The sequence below is a fragment of the Dendrobates tinctorius genome, unplaced genomic scaffold, assembly GCF_039654945.1.
Source record: "Dendrobates tinctorius isolate UK_male_01 unplaced genomic scaffold, ASM3965494v1 ptg000143l, whole genome shotgun sequence".
Taxonomy (NCBI): Eukaryota; Metazoa; Chordata; class Amphibia; order Anura; family Dendrobatidae; genus Dendrobates; species Dendrobates tinctorius.
The window spans coordinates 3165003-3179221 of NW_027361810.1; the positions used below are offsets into that span (position 1 = coordinate 3165003).

A 14219-nucleotide genomic window follows, 5' to 3' on the forward strand; every position below is an offset into this window, starting at 1 on the left:
TGCCTGCTGCACCTGCATTAATGTCTACATCACCACGTCTATGGAGGACCACCACAACCATGGCCCGTGCTGCCCACCGCTCCTGGGCACTGAAGGGTATGGCGACAATCTGGGCTGCATCACATTGACGGCTAATGAAGGAAAGCTCGTTAGATGGGGTAATTACGAGGTATAAGCACAATTATTAATCAGGGCTTTGTCTGCAAAACAGGTGGCAGAAATCCTAATAATGACCCGACCTCCATCCATCGCGGTGACGGCTCCGTACAAGACGTCGGTCGCCTCCCGGCCGAACAGACCACGACACAAGGATGTTTCTATAATTTTGATAAGAATCATTTCCTCCTGAGTCCTCAAATTATGAAACTTGTAATCACAAAGCAACAAGTCCCCAGAGAAGAAAAGGTGTAAAATGTCCAGAAAAGCAAATGTGTCATCTGGACACCACTGCCGAATGGCTGATACACGTGGCGCGGTGCCCGGCTCCGGGCGCACAGTTACTCGCTCCCTTGGATTCGGATTTTTCATCTTCCTAAATTCTGGACAGCATCAATGGTGACGGGAGCCGCAACGCCTCCTCTGGCCGCTGCATTTCTGCACGTCGTGTTCCTGATATCTGAGCAGATAAATCCACCCGGGGAATTGTGCAGTAGATCCTCGTAGGACCACCCCGGCAGTCTCCGCACGGCTGTCCCTCTCCCCTGTGTATGGCAGATGTCCACAGCCGACGCCGCTGCCCGGATAACCCACTGACCTAGATTTCAGCTCCGAGTAAAAGCACAAAGGCCTGATGGCTTCATTCATGTGACAAATTCACCGAGCAGAGTGGTGACGTCATACTGCGTGGGTGACCGCACCGCAGACTGCAAGGGACGCGCACCTCGCCAGCACTCTCCACGCTGGGGTATCGTGCACCGTTCTGACCCCATTCTCGTCACCAGTGAACGCCACAATAAAGGTTTTCTAGAGTTCAGATGAAGCACAAATCTAGAATAAGAGACAGGTCTCCATTTCTTGATGATTTGTATTAATGACCCCCGCTTCAAGGGGTCTCCAAAACCCCAAAATAACAGAGGCGGTAGGTCACGAGCCCCATAAAGTGCTGCTGGGGTCACACCTTGCAAAAAATCATGTCATTTTGCACATCTTCTGGAGACAAGCAGCGACCTTCCCAGGGACAGACGCTGACACGCTGCCGGCAGCCACTGCACATTACAAGGTTGTAGTCACATCACGGAGAATGGGAGTCACAGTCGCTGACATCCCTGAGCCGCAGGTTACCTTAGAAACTACAAGTATCCTCTGCAGTCACACCACCTCCTGCTGCTTCTACAGAATGTGCTGTCACTTTAAGACTAGTTAACTCTGAATGCACCATGCAGAGAATGCAAGACCCCCGGAGTGAGGGGCACAGTAACTGGCTCAGGGCCATGGGCTGTACCTATGGGTGCAGAGGGGCAAAAAGTGGCCATTATACAATCTCCGCCAACATCCGTAAATGCGGGATAATCCTTAGAATTTCGCTTTGCAAGAGGTGCAGCTTCTGGGGCACAATGCAGTAAGCGCAGTGAAGCCCCCTGTGCACACACTGCAGCGGTGGTCTCTGCTACTCAGCTACCTCAGGAATAAAACGCCGTAGCCATTCCGATACCCGTGGCCACATTAGAGCCGATTGCCGCTCTCATCTAGGGCCGGATGTCTCCTGCCCCGCGGTCAGCATTACTGTGCAGTGATGGAGAGGTCAATGCCAGGCAGCTGCAGAAAAGGCCACGATATCTCCGGAAATGTCAGAAGGGGCAAACACGCACAGGACTTTACATCTGTTCTAGTCGGGTAAAGGATATAGCAGAGCCGGGGCGGTGTAACCGGCGGGAGCCAAGTGTAGAATGGAAAAACTGGACTGCGAAATCCAGAATGATCAAAGACAAGTCCAGCGATACCTTTACATGGCTGGACTGCGCCTCCATTACTGAGAAATCAGAGTTTGAATTGATATGCAGAAGAGGCTGAAGAGCTACGGTAGATTTGAAGCCTCTGTCACTCCAGCTCTATTCCCCGCCCAGCACAGCCTCCTCCTGCCTGACGGTCTCTATACGATGTGGCGTCAGGCAAAGGCTGGAGGTGGAACAGAGCTGGTGTGACGGAGGCTTCAGATCTACAATAACTTTTCAGTTTCATTTGCATATCAATTCAAACCCCGATTTCTCAGTAACGGATGAATGGGCCAGTCGTGTAAAGGAATCGCTGGACTTGTCCTTAACATGTGCATTTAGCCCTTTCAATAGTTTAATGCTGACAAAATCCCTTTAATGACCGCAAGGTGGTGTAGAAATTATGCGGCGATTAACAATAAGAAACCAATTAATGCAGAAACACAGTGGAAAGAAGCCTGGGACGGTCAAGAAGCGGCGACACGCCAGGAGTGCACCTGGAAGCCGATAGGTATTGGAGCTGGAGAGGGAAAGAACAACTATGGGGAGAGAGAGACGTCCAGTGATTCCTATATAGCCAGGAAGTATGAAAGAAGATTCTTTACTGTAAAAGCAGGGGAGCGATGGGTCATTGCATTATATCTAAGAAAATAAATGAAATAAGTTTGGAATCACCACAAAGGTACTGCACGAAGAATCAGATCCCCGGCTCGTCTCACCAGACGATCACCGGCTTGTCTCACCAGACGATGGCAATGAGCTGCACTGCCACATCCAGAGAGAATGTACCGTAAAACAAATGGTGTTCTTTAAAGCTACACCTCGGCCCACAAATAACGAGCCCTCGTGTCTCAGGAGATGAAAGAAGAAATAAAAGTTACAGCTCCTGGAGAGAAAAAGGGAAAAAACAAAACCACAAACTGGGCAAAGTGGGAACAAAAGCTACAAACACTGGACTCTCCGGGGGACGATCAGAACAATCGCCTGGTGGGAAGTGTAGAGGCTGAATGACTGATACCCAGATCATCCCTTCCCCTGAATTCTGCCTCCTCAGCTGCGAAGAAAACGCCGGTAGCTGCGGCCCGCGGCACAAAGCAGAGCAGTGTTCTGCGGCTCCGGATAGTCACATGCAGAGAGTTCTGGTCCATGTGTAACCAAAGATTTCTCCATGAAATGGGAAAGATGTAGAGGAACGTGAATGGGGAATCGAAAATAATCCGGAAAGGTTCATATTCAACAACGGAACAAACGAGACATGAAGGATTCAACCCGTCCATCGTCCCAGAGGAAAGACGCCACACGTAAAAACCGCCATCACCTATAGAAAGAGCTCCTGGAGGGACATGTATCAGCCCCGCACATACGTGACAACAATAGGGCCAATAATATACTGTAAGAGTGGCCACCGGGAGACCATGCCGCAGAACATCGCCCGTCACACCGCAGAATCCACAGGTAAATGGCGCATCCCGATCTCTGGGGACAGAGTCACATACGCAGCCAGCTGCGATGCTGTGCAGGTTTTGGTGCCTCTGTATCATAACGGTGATTCTTTGCATAGGTACTGACATATACCGGGAACACCCCCATAGACCGTAAGCATACCGCGAACACCCCAGAGACTGGCCATATACTGGAAACAACCCCTAAGGAAGTCATACACCAAGAACACCCCCCCGAGACAGGTCATATACTGGGAACATCCCCCAAGACTGTCATACTCAAAGAACACCCCGCGAGACAGGTCATATACTGGGAACATCCCCCAAGACTGTCACACTCCAAGAACACCCCGCAAGACAGGTCATATACTGGGAATACCCCCCCAGACCGTCATACACAAGAAACACCCCCCCGAGACACTCCGTATCCCGGGAACATCCTTCAAGACCGTCATACACCAGAAACCCCCCCCAAGCTCATTATAAACCAGGAACACCCTGCAAGACCATCCGTATAACGGGAACACTCCTACAAGACCCGTCATATACCTGGAACACCCCACAAGACAAAACCAAGCAAGATGGCCATATACTAGTGAGACCGGCCATATACCGGGAACCGGTAAGACCATCTGCTTTGGAAATGACCCGGCCATCTACATGTCACACTCCGGCCTGCACATCCTTACATTTGCCCATTCTCTCTCACTGTTCAGACTGCTGGTGCCACTATAACAAGACAGTGACGGTTTTTCATGTGTAGTTGGTGGCTTTAATATTGTGGCTGATGGGTGCACATCTCCGGCACCCGCTGGGTTACGTCCGCTTCACTTCCCACATTACAAATAATTAAAACAGTGGAAAAGGGATTAGGGAGTTGGAGGGGGGGGGGGGGGGGGGGAAATCACCCGAGGGCGGCCATTTCTACACTAAACACTTCCGAAACAAGTTACTGGGAGCTCTGGGAAGCCGATCATTAGATATAGTGCGCATATTTCTGAGGACAACACGCGTCTCCGGTGACACGAGTGCGGCTGGTGATGCTGCGGAGATCCTCCGTCTGCTGCTCCCCGGGGCTCCACCATGAAGGCTCCTGCACGCCCCCCAAGGCTGAAATGAGCTGCAAACGTCAGGATGATCTATTGGATCTGTACTAGATCTGATCGCGGTGCCCCCTGCAGTCGTCCAGTCTGTCGCTGCCAGGAATAATCGGATTTATTCTGCAAAAGTGAAATATCGCGGACTAATCTGACGTCAAGATTCATTTCCCTTATTGCTTGGCCTTAGTATTTAATTTCTATTTTCAAGATCTCTGGTTGCTGTCAGAAGAGAGAAACATCCAGAGGCTGAGACCATGTACAGATCTGAGGCCGTGTCCACGTGAAGGAGGAAAAAAAAAAAAAAACTATTTTGCACAGAAGTCAAATATTCAGGATTGGATTTCTGCCGATTTCCAGCTTGCACTGATGAAGATGCTTCCCAAGGATTCGCCCCCTGCAGAAATACACACCTCAAGGAACGGGGGAAATCAAAAGTCAAGGAGAAATGGAAATCACGTTCGAAACCTCTGGATTCTGCAGTCCGGGTCTGAGCCTCGTGCAGAAATCCCGGATCCTCCGGCCTCGGATACTGTCATTGAGGTCATTAATGGTCGACCGAGGAAGGTTATGCCACTGAATGCACTTGGGTAAATCAAAATCCGCTGCTGGCAGCTCCTGTGTACTCACAGACCAATGACACCCCTGACATGATATATGGAGACAAGTCCACAGACCCTGCCGACAGCTCCTGTGTAATCATCTACCAATGACATCCCCAATGTGCTTGATGGAGTCAAGTCCGGAGACGCTGCTGACACGGGAGCAGGTGCAGGCCAATTAAAGTAGCACCGGCAACATGCTGTATGGGGACACTTTGGAGAAACCGCCGCACCACTGGTTTCACCACCAAATCAATGTAACACCGAGCTATAAGTGGACCTAGAATGTAGACTAGAGGGGTCTGGCTACCGCACATTATGCCCCCCCACAGCATAATCCCAGGAGTAAAACCGATGTGATGTTCCCTCGTGAAGGCCTTTTCATGGTGTTGCCCTCGTGGTCTTCTAGCCCAATCTCCCGCTATCATTGCATCCAAGACAAAAGTGGGAATCATCGCAGAAGAGGACAGGCCTCCATTCCACCGTCCATTGCAGTCTTGCTCTGCATCATGATCGCCTTTAAGATCGGTGGTTTGAGGCCAGTGGACACCTGCAGCCATACGTCCGGTTTGTAGCCCGATATCGTGCAGACGCCCCGTTGGTTGTGTCGCCTTAGTCTCGGTGTGTGACGTGGAATTTCAACTGAAGCATACATAGATCAATCGTGGACCAAGTGGTGCGGCCATTTCTCCAAAGTGTCCCAGGAGTTGATTTTTCACATGACACCCCCAGGCTGTACGCTCCTCGCCCGCGTGGCCTGAACCCGCTCTAATGGCCGCAGCGTCTCCGGACTTCTCTCCATCGAGTACATCAGGGATGTCATTGGTCGGTGATTACACAGGAGCTGCCGGCGGCATCTCTGGACATGTCTCCATCGAGCACATCATTGGTTGGTGATTACACAGGAGCAGCCTGCAGTGGATCCTGATGATTTGTACATTCAGCGTGCCGGGATTTCTGCTTGTTGTTCCGACTTGATAATGAATAATCCAGATCTGAAAATTTTGCTTCCATTTTATTCATAACTAGCTGAAGAGCCCGGCGCTGCCCGGGCATAGTAATTAACTGTGGTTAGTTATAACAAATTATAATTATCCTCCATCCCATAGGCCCGTGCCCATATACCCATCATACATATCCACGATCCCATAGTCCCGTGCCCATATACCCATCACACATCCTCCATCCCATAGGCCCGTGCCCATATACCCATCACACATATCCGCCATCCCATAGTCCCGTGCCCATATACCCATCACACATCCTCCATCCCATAGTCCAGTGCCCATATACCCATCACACATCCTCCATCCCATAGGCCCGTGCCCATATACCCATCATACATATCCTCCATCCCATAGTCCAGTGCCCATATACCTATCACACATCCTCCATCCCATATTCCAGTGCCCATATACCCATCACACATCCTCCATCTCATAGTCCCATGCCCATATACCCATCATACATATCCTCCATCCCATAGTCCCGTGCCCATATACCCATCACACATCCTCCATCCCATAGTCCAGTGCCCATATACCCATCACACATCCTCCATCCCATAGTCCAGTGCCCATATACCCATCACACATCCTCCATCCCATAGTCCAGTGCCCATATACCCATCACACATCCTCCATCCCATAGTCCAGTGCCCATATACCCATCACACATCCTCCATCCCATAGTCCAGTGCCCATATACCCATCACACATCCTCCATCCCATAGTCCCGTGCCCATATACCCATCATACATATCCGCCATCCCATAGTCCAGTGCCCATATACCCATCACACATCCTCCATCCCATAGTCCAGTGCCCATATACCCATCACACATCCTCCATCCCATAGGCCCGTGCCCATATACCCATCATACATCCTCCATCCTATAGTCCAGTGCCCATATACCCATCACACATCCTCCATCCCATAGTCCCGTGCCCATATACCCATCACACATCCTCCATCCCATAGTCCAGTGCCCATATACCCATCACACATCCTCCATCCCATAGTCCCGTGCCCATATACCCATCACACATCCTCCATCCCATAGTCCCGTGCCCATATACCCATCACACATCCTCCATCCCATAGTCCAGTGCCCATATACCCATCACACATCCTCCATCCCATAGTCCAGTGCCCATATACCCATCACACATCCTCCATCCCATAGTCCCGTGCCCATATACCCGTCATACATATCCTCCATCCCATAGTCCAGTGCCCATATACCCATCACACATCCTCCATCCCATAGTCAACCATTATGACATGGGCGGCGGGGCTTGCAACCTATGATGACATCAGCGTCGCCATGGCAACCATTATGACATCATGAGGGGCGGGGCTTAATACACACTTTTTCCCCATTATGTAGATAGGGGCATAATTGTTTGGTGAATTTGGTGAATTGTAGCTGCGACGGTGCGGATGCCAATCCCGGACACATACACACACATTGAGCTTTATATATTTGATTTGCAGATCAGTGACGTCTCTATCCTGCGATTTCCATCAATCCACCACTGTTGGATGTGTATGTAACATGCGGAATACCTGCCCAGATCTGTGCGAACGCGCCCCAAAACAAGGACGCATGTGCTGCAGAATTTCAATAGCCGCATTTCCTCATGCAGACATTGATGTAGTTTCCGCAGTCGTAAATGGGAGAAATGTCGCTGTGAATATCTGCAGTAAATCCACAGCGCAACATAAAAGAAATTCTGCTGCAAATTTGTTCTGTGTGAACAAGCGCCGATAGTTTTCACAGCTGAGCATTTGTTACAACTGCAGAGGCAGAATCCTCCAGATCAATGCTTCCCCACAGAATGTGAAATAATCTCTAGACTAATCCAACCGGATCCTAAAATCTACAGTAATCTGAATGAAATGGGATAAGGAGTAACAAACGGGTGTAAGGCTGCGTCCACATGGTCAGTTACCGGCAGCGCTTTGAAGGCAACACATGTCCACAGCGCTGCTGGCTTTTGAACGCAGGTGATTCCGCATGTGTTCATTGAGCCGTGCGGAATCATCGCATCCAATACATTGCACTGGTGATATTTATCTTGCAGAGATGGAGAGTTTCCGCAAAATAAATAGACATGCTGCAGTCTGGAAATACGCGCCTCATGTCCGTCTCCACAGGGAAGCCGCGGGCGCTGGTGTGCGCATAGTGAGCATTTATGAAATCCCATCCACTGTGCTGTAACATCCGGACGATGCGGATGTACGGAGCATCCAACTCGCAGCGTTTACTGACCGTGGGAACGTACCCAAAGGGCCTGACCATCCTCGTCTGCTAAAGCCCAGGTGCCTGCAGTCTGCGTGCCCGAGCCGCGTCCCCGCCTGCAGTCGGCGTGCCCGAGCCGCGTCCCCGCCTGCAGTCGGCGTGCCCGAGCCGCGTCCCCGCCTGCAGTCGGCGTGCCCGAGCCCTGTTTCTGCCTGCAGTCGGCGGACCCGAGCCTTATCTCTGCCTGCAGTCGGCGTACCCGAGTCACGTGCCAGCCTGCGTACCCGAGTCACGTGCCAGTCTGCGTACCCGAGCCCTGTCTCTGCCTTCAGTCGGCATACCTGAGCCGTCTCTGCCTTCAGTCGGCATACCCGAGCCCTGTCTCTCCCTTCAGTCGGCGCACCTGAACCCTGTCTCTGCCTTCAGTCTGCGTACCCGAACCCTGTCTCTGCCTTCAGTCTGCGTACCTGAGCCCTGTCTCTGCTTGCCCCGAGGGGTCCATGATTATGTAAATTAGTCTTTTTCAGCAGCACAGAGGATGTCAGGATTCCATTGCTGCAGGAGAATAACAGCGGCCATGCTGGATCAAGCTGAGCTCCACAACCTGTGGATTTAAGCAAACTACAACTCCCAGCATGCTCTGGCAGCTGGAGAGCCACAGTGTTCAGAGCACTGCATAGAGGGAGTGATGCATGGTAATCAGGTGAAGGGTGGCAGCTGCTGCGCGCAGGGTATAATGGGGGGATTGTCCGTGGGGGTCATGGGCTGCTCGCCATGTACAGTCACGGATCACAGAAAGCAAGAAATTTGTGCTGCACAGCAAATACGTTGTTCATCCGCAGCTTCCTATGACAAAGGGAAGGATCCCGCTGTGACCAGAGAGCTGTGGATATACAGTGACGTCACCTATAGCCACGGACCCCCCATAAACTCCACCGAGCATTGCAGAAAAATACAGGTAGCCGCACAAATGCTGGAAACTTCACAAGGAACCCCTACAGATGATTTAAGACCCCCGGATAATATTAGAAGGGGGGAGAAGGATCCACAAGGGGAATGCATGCAAGGTGGGGGGAGGGGCACATACTTTCATTCCTGCACACACTTTACCTTCATATAAGAGCCACGTTCTGCAGTTTTGTGGTGAGGAAATGGGTCTCCCAGCTGCTCCAGTGTCGGAGGTGGGGGTCTTGCTCTTGGACCTCAGTCACACTGGGGTCTCGGAGGAGACAGCAGTCTCGGCAGATGGAGCCTCATACTGTCAGAGACGATCATGGAAGAGAGTGCAGGGAGGGGAGGCCGCTCTACAGAGAGGGGGTGAGAGATGTGCGTCCCTGGGGGTGCAGAGATCTATAGGGGATGGCAGGGAGTCAGCTGACCAACAGTACAGAGGTGAAGAGCTATAGGTGGAAGAGGCCGCTACAATGTATCTATAGTATCAGACCAACCAGTACTCTATATCTATAGGTATCAGGTAAAAAAAATTACTATGTATCTATAATATCACACCTAAGAGGGCAATGTACCTATAGGTATCACACCTGAAAGTACTATGTATCTATAGTATCACAAAGCAAAGGATGGAGGGAGACTGTAGGGTTAATTATATAGATGTATAAAAGACCACAAATCTTGAAAGAGAGGACAATGTACCAGATCTACAGGACACTCACAGCTTAGAGATATATAGGTGGCGTGTCTTTGCTAGGCAGACATATAGGTGACGGCTAAAAATCCCAGTGGATGGAAACAATCTATATGTGACAGTAACATAACTACATATGTATATATATATATATGTGTAGATAGGAGATATGTAGGTAATAAATGGTGGCAATGTCTAGGTGATTGATGGCAGGTAAGGGGGTAGAGCTGGATGTCAGCTGTGTCTGTGTATATCACACTACAGGTTTATATACCCCCACAGACATGACAGGGATAATGATCCATAGGTGGTCAAGAAGGGGCCTAGATGTGGGAAAATATAGAAGGTCCCGAATGGAGTATAGGTGAAGGGTAGTGGCTTCTATAAGCTTCAATGGGGGGTGAAATGTGCAGAGGGGTTTATATATCTCCTAAAATGCAAGGAGTATATGCATTGGTGACACAGGGACTATAAAGGCTCCAGTTGATGTATATCCAGGTGGCAGCAGGTGAATCTATAGGTAACCAGGTTGGTATATTCCAGCAGCAGTTTGCACAGAATGGGGTAGATCTATAGGTTTCTGTATATCCAGATCACCTTATAGGTGGGGGTTGAGTGTGTTTATACTTCAGATGGATACAGGCGTCTCTGTACATTCAAGTGGGAGCAGTATGGATCTATAGGTGACAGACTCCATACACTCCAGTTGATGGCAGTGATGGTCTATAGGTGACGGGGTCCATATATCCCAGCAGCCATAGGTACAGGTTTGGGTATATCGATAGGCTCCAATAGAGGGTTGCAGGTGTTTCTGTATATCCAGACGTCAGCAGAACTATAGGTGACCAGCTCTATAGGCTCCAGGGTCTACAAGCAATAAGGGGTGAATTGTGTAGGAAGGGGGTCTGTATATATCCTACAAGGTGAGCGTTATATCCATTGGTGACAAAGGAATTCTGTAGGCTCCAGTTGAAGTATATCCAGGTGGCAGCAGGTGAATTCTGTGGCTCTATAGGAGTCCAGGTCTGTATATTCCAGAAGCAGGAGGCACAGGATGGAGGTCTCGCTGTAGCTAGGTCACACTATAGGTACCTGAAGGGTCTGTTTATAGGCTCCCACCCAATGATGCAGGGGTCTTGGTGTATGCAAGTCACCTTATAAGCAATCTATGTAGAAGTGACTGTATACGACCCCTTATAGGTGGTCAATGTAGAGGTGACTGTATACATTTCCAGCGCACACGGTTGCAGTCGTTTGTATCTCTGAGTCACTCTATAGGTGACGGGAGGGTCTATAATGTACAACAGCTCACGGCTGCAGTCCAGTAACTGGAGGTGCAGGAGATCTACCAGTGCCAAGTGACGGCTGTGGGGTCCGGTGTATCCAGGTGATTCTATAGGTGACCACGGCGGGGTCTGGTGTATCTGGGTGATTCTATAGGTGACCGGTACAGGGTTTGGTGTATCCCGGCCTCTATGTAGGTGACGGCTGCAGGGTCCTTGTATCCAGGTCTCTAAAAGTGATGATATAAGTCTATGTCTATCCAGGCAGTGGCAGATCTATAGGTGACGGCTGCAGGGTCCCTTTATCCTGGTGACCCTATCTGTGGGTGGGGGTTGTGTATCCGGGTCTCTCTTCAGCTCCCGGGAGCCCCTGTATCCAGGTCTCTCTTCAGGTCCTGGGGGTCCCTGTATCCGGGTCTCTCTTCAGGTCGCGGGGGTCCCTGTATCCGGGTCTCTCTTCAGGTCGCGGGGGTCCCTGTATCCGGGTCTCTCTTCAGGTCGCGGGGGTCCCTGTATCCGGGTCTCTCTTCAGGTCGCGGGGGCCCCTGTATATCCGGGTCTCTCTTCAGGTCCCGGGGGACCCTGTATCCGGGTCTCTACAGGTCCCGGGGGCCCCTGTATCCGGGTCTCTACAGGTCCCGGGGGCCCCTGTATTCGGGTCTCTACAGGTCCCGGGGGCCCCTGTATTCGGGTCTCTACAGGTCCCGGGGGCCCCTGTATCCGGGTCTCTACAGGTCCCGGGGGCCCCTGTATCCGGGTCTCTCTGCAGGTCCCGGGGTCCCTGTATCCGGGTCTCTCTTCAGGTCGTGGGGGCACCTGTATCCGGGTCTCTCTGCAGGTCCCGGGGGTCCCTGTATCCGGGTCTCTCTGCAGGTCCCGGGAGCCCCTGTATCCGCTTCTCTCTGCAGGCCCTGGGAGCCCCTGTATCCGGGTCTCTCTTCAGGTCCCGGGGGCCCCTGTATCCGGGTCTCTCTTCAGGTCCCGGGGGCCCCTGTATATCCGGGTCTCTCTTCAGGTCCCGGGGGCCCCTGTATATCCGGGTCTCTCTTCAGGTCCCGGGGGCCCCTGTATATCCGGGTCTCTCTTCAGGTCCCGGGGGCCCCTGTATATCCGGGTCTCTCTTCAGGTCCCGGGGGCCCCTGTATATCCGGGTCTCTCTTCAGGTCCCGGGGGCCCCTGTATATCCGGGTCTCTCTTCAGGTCCCGGGGGCCCCTGTATATCCGGGTCTCTCTTCAGTCTTCAGGTCGCGGGGGCCCCTGTATATCCGGGTCTCTCTTCAGGTCCCGGGGGCCCCTGTATCCGGGTCTCTCTTCAGGTCGCGGGGGCCCCTGTATCCGGGTCTCTCTTCAGGTCGCGGGGGCCCCTGTATATCCGGGTCTCTCTTCAGGTCCCGGGGGCCCCTGTATCCGGGTCTCTATTCAGGTCCCGGGGGGCCCCTGTATCCGGGTCTCTCTTCAGGTCGCGGGGGCCCCTGTATCCGGGTCTCTCTTCAGGTCCCGGGGGCCCCTGTATCCGGGTCTCTCTTCAGGTCCCGGGGGCCCCTGTATCCGGGTCTCTCTTCAGGTCCCGGGGGCCCGTGTATCCGGGTCTCTCTGCAGGTCCCGGGGGCCCCTGTATACGGGTCTCTCTTCAGGTCCCGGGGGCCCCTGTATCCGGGTCTCTCTTCAGGTCCCGGGGGCCCCTGTATCCGGGTCTCTCTGCAGGTCCCGGGGGCCCCTGTATCCGGGTCTCTCTTCAGGTCCCGGGGGCCCCTGTATCCGGGTCTCTACAGGTGACAGCGGACGCCTCCGAGCCTCCAGGCGGCAGTTTACACGGTCAGTGACGTCAGGCCTCGCAGTATACAGCAGGTTCCGGCAGCGTCGGGCTCTCCTGGGCCCCGGGCCGGGATGTTTGGGCTCCGGCCTCGGTGTCACTGCTGCCCCCTCCCGCTCTCAGGCCGCAGCATAGCAACGGCAGCTGCGCACTCACCGCCCGTTCTCGCGAGAAGCGGCCGCGGCGGTGACGTCACCGCTGTAACCCGTGCGCTGCCGGCTGCTGCTGGACGGTGAATGGACGAGGAAGAGAACGACGGTACCGGAGCCCGACCCGGCACATACTGAGAGCCGGAGACAGCGACACCCGGAGGAGGCGGCGGAGAGTGCGGAGAGAGGAGACAGTAACAAGAATAATACTAGTGAGAGCGGTAACCATAGTAACCATACTAGTGATAATAATACTAGTGAGAACGGTAACCATAGTAACCATACTAGTGATAATAATACTAGTGAGAACGGTAACCATAGTAACCATACTAGTGATAATAATACTAGTGAGAACAGTAACCATAGTAACCATACTACTGATAATAATACTAGTGAGAACAGTAACCATAGTAACCATACTAGTGATAATAATACTAGTGAGAACGGTAACCATAGTAACCATACTAGTGATAATAATACTAGTGAGAACAGTAACCATAGTAACCATACTAGTGATAATAATACTAGTGAGAACAGTAACCATAGTAACCATACTAGTGATAATAATACTAGTGAGAACAGTAACCATAGTAACCATACTAGTGATAATAATACTAGTGAGAACAGTAACCATAGTAACCATACTAGTGATAATAATACTAGTGAGAACGGTAACCATAGTAACCATACTACTGATAATAATACTAGTGAGAACAGTAACCATAGTAACCATACTAGTGATAATAATACTAGTGAGAACAGTAACCATAGTAACCATACTAGTGATAATAATACTAGTGAGAACAGTAACCATAGTAACCATACTAGTGATAATAATACTAGTGAGAACGGTAACCATAGTAACCATACTAGTGATAATAATACTAGTGAGAACAGTAACCATAGTAACCATACTAGTGATAATAATACTAGTGAGAACGGTAACCATAGTAACCATACTAGTGATAATAATACTAGTGAGAACAGTAACCATAGTAACCATACTAGTGATA

The 14219-nt window shown here is 51.5% G+C and overlaps 1 protein-coding gene across 1 annotated transcript in view; it reads right to left on the reverse strand.

Moving 5' to 3' along the window:
• Positions 1-13243, reverse strand: part of PTPN4 (protein tyrosine phosphatase non-receptor type 4) — a 69881-nt gene extending 56638 nt beyond the window's left edge. The window contains exon 1 of the mRNA XM_073545323.1: positions 9427-13243. The gene's annotated coding sequence lies outside the window, so the exon portion shown is untranslated. The remainder of the gene's footprint in view (positions 1-9426) is intronic.
• Between the last annotated feature and the right edge of the window lie 976 nt (positions 13244-14219).